The following is a 10,470-nucleotide window of genomic DNA, read 5'->3' on the forward strand; positions in this document are numbered from 1 at the left end:
CCTGACTTCAGGTTCCAGATTTGAGTTCCTGCCTGACTTTTCCCAGGGATGGACTGTCACTTGGAAGTGTAAGATTCAATAAATACTTTTCTCCCCAAGCTGCTTTTTGTCATTGTTTTATGATAGGAACAGAAAGCAAACTTGGATACCATCCTATTAGATGTGCCATGATATCTCATGATCTTTTAAATTTATTTTTTGAGAGTCTTGTTGTGTTGCCCAGACTTAAGTTGAACTCCTGGACTCAAATGATCTCCTACCTCAGCCACATAGATAGTAGAGTGTATCCCTGCAAATTGAAACATGTTTTCTTTTTTTTCATAATTTTTTATTGAATTTTTGTGTACTTCCTACATAAAATCATTTTTATACCCCCTTTCCTCTTCCCCTTTGGCACCCTCCCATAGCCAGGCCCCCCCATGGGAGTTCATACATTCTGTCATTTGTATTAAGGCCTATTATGTAAAATCAGTGTCTCGAGATGTCCCTCAGTGCAAGTTTGTCCACCATTTTTGTTTTGGGTTTGTTTGTTTTTGTTTTTGTTTTTGTTTTTTTGAGACAGGGTTTCCCTGTAGCCCCAGCTGGTCTGGAACTCTCTATGTAGACCAGACTGGCCTTGAACTCGGAGAAATCCACCTGCCTCTGCCTCCCAAGTGCTGGGATTAAAGGCATGTGCCACCATGCCCGGCTTTCCTTTTTTTTTTCAATGTATATTTTTATTGAATTTTTGTGCATTTCATACAAAACATATTAATCATCTTTATACTCCCTTCCTCCACATGTACCCCTCTCTAGCTCCCCCCAACCTGATTTCATGCATTCTGTAATATATGTTAAGACCCATCAAGTCAAGTCAAGGGATGTACCCAGACATCCCTCAGTGCAAGCTCATCCACTGCAGTCTAGTCAGTCTATCTAGAGTCTCTTCCTTAAAGAAAATTAACTCGGGGGCTGGAGAGATGGCTCAGCGGTTGTATTAGTCACTTTTCTGTTGCTGTGATAGAAATACTGAACCAAGCAATTTATAGAAGGAAGAGTTTATTTGAGCTTACGGTTCCAGGGGAATTACAGTCCATCATGGCAGGGAGGCATGGTGGTTGGAGGTGGCTGGAGCAGGAGAGGCAGAGGCTAAGCTCTCACATCAATCACACAGGCACAGGAAGCAAGAGAGCGACTAGAGATCCAGCAAGGCTTAAGAATTCTCTAAGCCCACCCCCAGTGACATGCTCCCTCCAGGACAGCCACACCTTCTAAAACTTCCCAAAACATGCCATCATCTGGGGACAAAATATCCAAATACTTGAAGGCTATAGGGGATATTTTCATTCAAACCATCACAGTGGTTAAGAACACTGGTTGTTCTTGCAGAAGACCCAGGTTCAAATCCCAGCACCCACATGGCAGCTAACAACTGTCTGTAACTCCAGTTCCAGGGGATCCAACAGCTTCTCTGTCCTCCGTGGGCATTGCACAACATGGGTGCACTTACCTACTTACAGGCAATACAAGCATACACATAAAATAAAGTTAAAATATATATATGAAGATTAACTCAGGCCCAGAGAGATGGCTCAACAGATAAAAGCACTGGCTTCTCTTGCAGAGGACCTGAGTTTGATTCCCAGCACCCACATGGCAGTTAACAACCATCAGCAACTCCAGTTCCAGGGGCTCCAATGCCCTCTTCTGGCCTCCACGGGCATTGCATGACACAGGTGCACTTACATGCAGGCAATACACTCATACACATTAAATAAAAATAATAAATAAGGCAGAGGTGGAGAGGCACCAAAGTCTGGTGGTTCTCTGGGGCCTTTGGGGCCTGGAAAACTCCACAGAGACATAGGGAGACCGGGTCTCAATGGGATACGAAACTTCACCAAAGTCACAGGAACCATGCAGAGCCAGTGTGCTGACATTCAGTGACATGGCTGTGGACTTCTAACAGGAGGAGAGGGAATTCCTAGATCCTGCTCAGAGGGCTTTGCACAGAGACCTGATGGTGGAGAATTACAGCTGTCTTGTTTTTGTTGGTGAGGCAGATTTTCAGTGAACTGAAAGGAAGTTTCAGCAAAAGAAAGAGAAAACTGTTTATATATTTCCTGGAAAGGAAACTCATAGAAGGAAGAGAACGATGGCTTCTTTTCAGGATCCATTGATATCCAAGGATGTGTCCATAGACTTCTCCCAGAAGGAGAGGAAATGCCTAGACTCTGCTCAGAGGGTTTTGTACAATGAGTTGATGTTGGAGAACTACAGCAATCTGGTGTCTGTAGATCTTGCTGTGTGTAAGCCTGTTCTGGTCTCCTGTCTGGAACAAAGCAAAGAGCCTTAGAATGTGAAAAGAGGGGAGGCTGGGGCTGGAGAGATGGCTCAGCGGTTAAGAGTACTGACTGCTCTTGCAGAGGACCCAGGTTCGATTCCCAGCACCACATGGCAGCTACAAATCGTCCTTAACTCCAGTTCCAGGGGAATCCAAAGCCCTCTTCTGACCTCCGTGGCATTGCCAAGTGCTGGGATTAAAAACGTGTGCCACCACACCTGTGTTTCTTGAGATTTTTCATTGTTTTCTTCCTGAAAATGATCATAGGACTTTGATGAGATTCATGTAGAATATTTACATAGCATGAAAATCTATATTCTCTTCCCATTTTAAATAAGAATGTGTTAAATATGTATGACTGTCTACATGGCATTTGGGGATTCCTCTGTTTTCTACCTACTATTGATGTCTATTTTCCAGTTTGGTCTGAAAAGAGATTGTGAAACATTGATCGTGCATAATATTTAAGACTTAAAAAAATTTACAAAACCTTTATTGAGAATTTCATACATACATGCAAGGTGTTTTGATCAAATCCATGCCCACTCCCTCCCCTCCAACATTCCCCCCTCTGAAGAGGTAACCCTAAAATCTTTTAAGGATTAGATACTAGCTCCCAAATACTTTTGACATTTTTGGCCTTTGGAACAGAGTATGTTGCTAACAGGCCCAAGGACATTTTGACTTTTAGCCAGGAAACTGGCTACGTTTCTTTGGGATCTTTTAACCGTAACTGCCTAGCTAATTCCTATCTCCTATTCTTATCACAGCATCCTCTGAAGGGGTTACCCAAATTGCCAATAGGGAATAGGAACACAGACCACTCTGGCTTCTTCCATGCTGAACAGGATGCATATTCTATTGTCCAGTCCGGTTCTGCAAGTGTTCTTTGATTTTGGAAATTTGCATATCCTCCTGTTGTGTGTGTGCGAGTCAGTCTAGGCTTCTTTGGGATCCATGTTTTCTTGTGCTATTCATATGCTTGTTCATTCATAATTTTCCTGGCTTCAGTATTCATCACAGGTAAGATACGGTTCACAGAGCAGTGGTTTGAAGGATCTATCTTGTTTAGGCACCTTCCTTCTCTCTATAATTCTTGTCAGCCATGAGATGAGATTTCTTATGTCATGACCTTCCATCTCATGGTTCAGCCTTGCCATTGTCTTTTAGTCTCTGAGCCCCATGGATATTGGACTGAAACCACTAAAGATGGAGCCAAAATTTAATATTAATCTGCTGAATAATTTTTCTCAGCTGTAGATCAGATGAAAACAATCCACAATGGACTGTGTAGTAATATGAGAGAAAATAGATAAAATTCAGTTTCAAATTTGAAATAAACTGAAAAGATAGAGATTACCTTAGTTTCAGGGCATGGTGGCACACACCTTTAATCCCAGCACTTGGCAGTGGGGGGCAGAGGCAGGCAGATCTCTGTGAGTTCCAGGCCAGCCTGGTCTATCTAGTGAGTTCCAGGACAGCTGGAGGCTACAGGGAGACCCTGTTTCATAAAGACAAAAAAGGAAAAAAGAGATTAACCTTAGTTATCACTATACTTTCTCCTTGGAAAATAACAAGAGAATGGATGTAATATGCTCTGATCAAAGAATGCTAATAATGTGAAGGAATGTGTGTGTTCACTGCATAGCATGAGTCATGTATGGTGTGTCTACTCTTCAAACATCATGATGCATATCACAAATTCATAGCACATTTCACAAAATAAATAAGTTATTATAATCAAAGTGTCAACTATCATTATCTAGGGACTCGTTTCACTTGGGAAATGTGACATGAGAGTGTTGAAAATTTTTGAAACTAACCTAACCTTTTCTGAGGTATTTGCTACTCTGAGGTTTGTGATTATGCTCTTCCGGTAGACGTTTTTATGTAGTTGTGTTTGAGAACTCATAGTCTACCTCCTGACTCTTTTTTAAATTGATTTTTATTTATTTATTTTTATGTTATGTATATGCGCTAGATAGCTTTAGTGTCAAGATGACAACCTGGGTTGAGGGAGCCTCAATTGGGGAATTGACTCCATTGAACTGGTCTGTGGCCATGTCTGTGGGATATCTTCTTGATGAGTGATATGGGAGGGTCCAGCCCACTGTGGGTGGTGCCACCCCCTAGGCAGGTAGGCCTATGTTATATAAGAAAGCAGGCTGAGCAGGGGCCAGGGGAGCAAGCCAGGAAGCAGTGATCCTCCATGGCCTGTGCTCCAGCTCCTACCTCCAGGTTCCTGCCCTGAGTTCTTACCTCGGGCTCCCTGATGAACTGTGATCTAGGAGATATAAGATAAAATAAACCTCCCCCCTCCCCAAGTTGGTACTGGTCAAAGTATTTTGTCACAGCAATGGAGAAACAAACTAGAACAGAAATTGGTACCAGAGAGTGGGTCATTCCTGTGACAGACCTGACCTTGGTGTTTTTAGGAGGATTGCAGAAGCATTTGGAACTTTGGGCTGGAAAAGCCATTGAGTGCTTAGAGTTTGTTGCTGTGGAGCTTGAAACAGTTATGCTGAAAGAGTTGTACACAATGGAGGGCTGGCTTGTCCAGCTTCAAAGGGAAGCAGAGACTATCAGGACTGTTTGTCTGATCTCTTGAATTGAGAACCTGTGGTTTCTGGTCAGCTGGGCCTGAAGAATCAGGTGTGATTAAGAGACCAAAACACTGAAATTAAACCTTTGCTTTACTGGGACAATTGATGTTGGTTACCTGGGGCTGAAAAATCAGCTGTAAGTAAAAAGAGATCAGCATCACTTTGGCAAAATCTTCTGTGAAGTATTTCCTCAGGGTCAGCACAGAAGTTATGGCCCAAAAGGGGCCTGATAATCTATCTCATGCTGGAAGCAGGACTTGGTGATGTGTAAGGGTCTTCTGCATGGTTCTGGTGTTGAAAGTGTGAAGGGATCACAGAGAGCAACTGAGACTTGACACCCTCAGAAGCCAGGAAAAACCATTGGTGAAAGTGCAGCCTCAATTGCAGTGAAGGCCCCAGGATTGAAGGGGTCATGGAGAGAATCTGAGGCTTTGCACCCAAAGATTCCAGAAAATGCCATTGGTGAGGGTACAACTTCAGTTTCAGTGGAGATCCCAGCTTTTTGGAGATGCCAGGATGACCACCAAGGGCAGAAGCAGGTGTGGAATGGAGCTGGCCTAGGTCTGAGATGAGCTATGTATGCTGTGGACAGCAGAGCCAGAGAAGTGGAGCTGCCAAAACCCTTTGGAGCCCAGAAAATCATGAGCAAATCCCAGATTTTCAGCCTTGAACTACTTGCCTGGACTTTGGTTTTGCTTAAGTGTGCCTGATTCTTCCCCTTTGAAATAAGACAGTACTTGTTTTGGATTTTACAGGAGCCCGCAATTAAGAGACTTAAAAGAGACTGAATTTTTAAGTGTTTAGATTTTTTTAAGGGCTGTGGGGCTTTTAATGCACTGTCTTATATTGTGATAGTAATGTTAACATCATATCTTGGGGACAAGAAATGGAAAGGTTGTGGCTTAATAGTGATGTGTTTTTATGTCAAGTTGACAAGGGCTCAATTGTGCTGGATAGTTTTAGTGTCAATTTGACATACTGGGTTGAGGGAGCCTCAATTGGGAATTGACTCCATTGGACTGGCCTGTGACCAAGTCAGTGGGGCATCTTCTTGATTATTGAATGATGGAGGAGGGTCCAGCCACTGTGATTAGTGCCACCCCTGGGCAGCTGGGCCTATGTTGTATAAGACAGCAGGTTCAGCAGGGGCAGGGGAGTAAGCCACTAAGCAGCATTTCTCTACGGCCTGTGCTCCAGTTCCTACCTCCAGGTTCCTGCCCTGAATTCCTACCATGGACTCCCTGATGAACTGTGACCTGGGAGATTTAAGCTAAAGAAACCCTTTCTTTAATAATAATAATTATTATTAATTTTTTTTAAAGATTATCTGTCCCTCACCCAGCAGTAATCAGCTGCCAATAGGTTGGGGCTTGCTGCCCATTTCCCCAGTTTTATGCTAGGTTTTTGTCTGATAGAGTTTATATGACCATAAGGAAACAGTCTTACAGGCACTTGGGACCATGTTCATATGAACTTACAACAATAAAGCCTGCTTGCTTATTGTCTTCTTTTTTTCCCTGCCCCCCCATTGTCTTCTTACTACTGTTAATAGAGATGGGCTCTGAAGGAAAAACAGACACTGATGGTTCAAATTGAAAATTCAGTAGACAATGGTTTGAGTGGTGTACTCCTAGGAGTTTACAGGGCTTTGCCCCACAAGCACCTCTCTTCAAGTAGCTCTCTGCAATCCCAAATGCATAGCTGCAGACTTCAGTTCCTCCCACTCCCAGACGTAACTGCAAAGACCAATAGTGCTAGACTGCCATGTCACCCCTGACCACTAAGAGTGGCTATCTAATATGAGCCACTTTCATTCTTGCCAGAACTCCCTCAGTTCTTTTTTTTTCTTTCTTTCTTTCTTTACTGCTAATCAAGGTTCAACCGTATCTATCCTACAAGTCATGATTCTCTGAGCTAACATAAAAATGGGGCAGACTTATCTCCAAAGAGGTTACCCAATGGTTCTGATCACCTAACAATCTAGACAGTCATAACCATGGTTGTCTGTGACTTTGAAAAAAAGTAATGTTGGCCAGGCATGGTGGTGCATACCTTTAATTCCAGCACTCAGGAGACAGAGACAGCCAGAGCTCTGCGAGTTTGAGGCCAGCCTGGTCTACCCAGTAAGTTTCAGGACAGCTGGAGCTACAGGGAGACCCTGTCTCCAAAAAAAGACAAAAAAAAATGCTTAGGAAGTAAAAAAGCAGGTACAGTCTGTGACAAACTCTAGAGATAGGAAGCATCTTTCTGGAGCGCTACCTGTCTGTGCCTTGCCTAGCCTCAAACCTAAAGGAAACTCCTCATAGAAATCCAACTAAGAGAAGATCTAGCTCATCTCTCAGACTCAGAAAGGCACAGCTCTGCCCCAGGCAACCCATCTGGGACAGGGTCATGCCCCAGAATCCCAAGACTGAGCAGGCCATAATCCAGTCTTGAAGAGCTCAAAATGGGAGTGGAAGACACAGTTCCACTCTGAGGAAGAAATTCCCCAGTCCAGAGACACCCATTTGAGGAGAAAGATGGAGCCCAGCCCTTGGAGTTCTAGAAAAAATGACCTTGTTCCTAGACTCCTTCAAGAGAAGAGACATGCATGACCTGGTCTTGAAAGCTCCAGTCTGAGGCGGCATGGACCTCTCCTCCAGAGCCTCTAGCTTGATGGGTATGGGTATAATCTTTTCATAGTATATATTAATTATACATAACAATGGATTTTAATTAAGTCATCTTCATACATGTATATAATGTATTTTGACTATATTCATCCTCCCATTACACTCACTTGTCATTCTGCCCCCACTGATCTCATTCCTCTTCCCAGCTAGTCCTCTTTCTATGTGTGTGTGTGTCTGTCTGTCTGTCTATCTGTCTGTATGTCTGTCTATCTGTGTCCCAGTGTGTTTAAATAGGGTTACTCACATGAACATAGGTGATGAGTTATTTACAGGACCATGAGAAACTTACAAGTGGCTATCCCACTGAAGAAAATGTCTCTTTCTTCCCCAGTAAGTATTTATTGCCAATATAAGGTAAGGGTGGGACCTTGTGAGCCCCTCCCCATCCATGACTGAATGTTGGCTGGCATAATCTTCTGCAGATCTTGTGCAGGTAATTATAACTGCTGAGTTCATGAATGCAATGGCCATGTTATACTTGGGAGACAGTATTCCACAACATTCCACCCCGCCTTCCAGTCTTCCAGTCTTTCTGTCTCCTCTTTTATGAGCCTTCAAGGGGATGATATAGATCTCCTATTTAGGGCTGAGCATTTAACACTTAGTTGTTAGTTAGTTAGTTAGTTAGTTAGTTAGTTAGTTAGTTAGTTAGTTATTATCAGCACTTTGACCATTAAGAGTCTTTGCAGTAACAGCTGCCTACTGCAAAAAGAAGCTTCTCTCACCAAAGCTGAAAGCAGCTAATCTTCAAAATATTTAATGACATGTCCATTCAGCAAAACTATAATAGCAACTTCCCCAAAAAAGGCCTATGAGCTCCCTAGCCACGAGCTATTAATAGTCATGGATTCTGTCCTGTGAAGCAGGCCTCCAATTCAATCAGAAAGTGGTTGACCCAGAACAGCCATGCACAAGTGGGCACATATTGATGGTTAATCTCAATTGTCAACTTATTAGAGCTAGAATCCACTAAGAGACATGCCTCTGGATTTGATTATGAGGTCATTTGCAGGATGAATTAACTGAGGGGAGAAGACCAGGCCCCCAGAGTGGACTGCACCTTCCAGCAGCAAGCCTGATATAAGGAGGTCTCAGGGGAAAGCAATGCTGCTTTGCCTGCCCACCTTTGCTTCTTGCTGGTGAGTGCATTCATCCTGTTGTTGCTGCTACTGCTGTCACCATCCTTCACTAACATCAGAACACATCTTCTTTGGCCTTCCAACATGGACTAAATATCAATAGTGCTCTTGGAATCTTCCAGGCCTTCAAAGCCATATTTGGACTACTGAGGAATTACCAGGGTCTCAGCCTCTCCAGTGTTGGGCTACTTAGCCCCTATTGTACAAGCCAATGTAATACATATCATATATATCACTATATATATATATATATATATATATATATATACATTCTCTCTGTGATTTAAGCAGCAGGCAGACATCCCACACTTCTTCAGTCCAAGATTCAGCAAGGCACCCAGTGTGGTGGTGTATGCCTTTAATGCCTGCACTCAGGAGGCAGAGGCAAGCAGATGTCTGTGAGTTCAAGGCCAGCTGGGGCTACAGGGAGACCCTGTCTCAAAAAGACCGGAAAAAAAAAAAGAGTCAGCAAAGCTCAGCTTCCTGAAGAGTTTCAGGACAGGTCTGTTAATGGTCACCCAGTGGTCACTGCCCCATATGACTACATGTGGACTAGAGTTACCCTGAGCTTCTCATGCTTACCTGACCAATCTTTAACCAGGTGGCTTAAGGCTCCCCGCTGGCCAGAGCCAAGGTAGGAAGAATTGAACATACAGACTTTGCTCCCTTGCTCACCATTCCTGACTCTGACAGGAGTGGCAAATGGGGCTGGTTCTCTCTTGCCCTGTACTGAGCAGGTCCTGGACATGTGTCATCTCAGGCTGTTCTCACTCCACTGAAATATGTCACATAGGGAAGGATGATTTTGGCAAAGATGAAATGGTAGAGAATGCCCTAAGGTGGAATCCTGCCTCTGTCTCTCTCCCAGTGGAGACAGAGGGACTTCTCTAGACCGCACAGCCTCTACAGCTCAAATCCTCAGTTATTTATCTCAAGGGCCTCCCACCAGGTCTTTCCTTTGGATGGCTTAGGTCAGCCTCTACACCCACTCCAGTGCTGGGAATCAAATCTAAAGCCTAGAACATGCTAGGCAAGTGTTCTACCACTGAGCTATAGCCCAAGTCTGAGTGGCTTGAGTCATCTTTCTGAACCAGGCCATACAAGTCAGAGATCAAAGGTCAATCTGGAATTGGGTGTCCTTGGAGCAGCAATGTTTGGGATACAACTCAGTGGTGAAAACTAGTGAGGGGCTAGTCACAGTATCCTGACTACCTTGGGAGATGAGCCCAATATAACAGGCCCGAGACAGGCAGTGACACAGAAGCCAGCAGAGCTGTTCAAGGGTTGCCATCTGTCACTTTTCTGCCCCTCCCACTACCAGTGGGAGCAAGCTCGCTCTGGCTCACAGCCTTTCCTGTGACCCCAAGATATAAATAAACAAGACTACTACTGTTTTTATTCCACAGCAGCTGTGACACTGGATCACCTGGCCCTTCCTGGTCCTTCTACCCTCAGAGTCATCTCTCTCCTAAGATTCTCTTGGTCCCTATGCAAGTGAACTCAGTCATTAAGCTTCCTCTCAGATGTAAGGTTCACCCAGTTCTGCCAGAAAAATTTCATTCTAAAGCAATTTGCTCCCCCAGCAAGAATTTTCTAGATGGCAAAGTTATCAGTGGATGGAGCAGATTGTCTGAAAGCAGGAATGAGTACATTCTCTGCTCAGGGAAAACCAAGCAGAGGCTGGGTCTCCTAGAGCAGAGATTACAGTTTGAAGAGTCAATGCACGAGTGTGC

Source organism: Nannospalax galili, unplaced genomic scaffold (assembly GCF_000622305.1).
Source record: "Nannospalax galili isolate Female #2095 unplaced genomic scaffold, S.galili_v1.0 scaffold54, whole genome shotgun sequence".
Classification (NCBI taxonomy): domain Eukaryota; kingdom Metazoa; phylum Chordata; class Mammalia; order Rodentia; family Spalacidae; genus Nannospalax; species Nannospalax galili.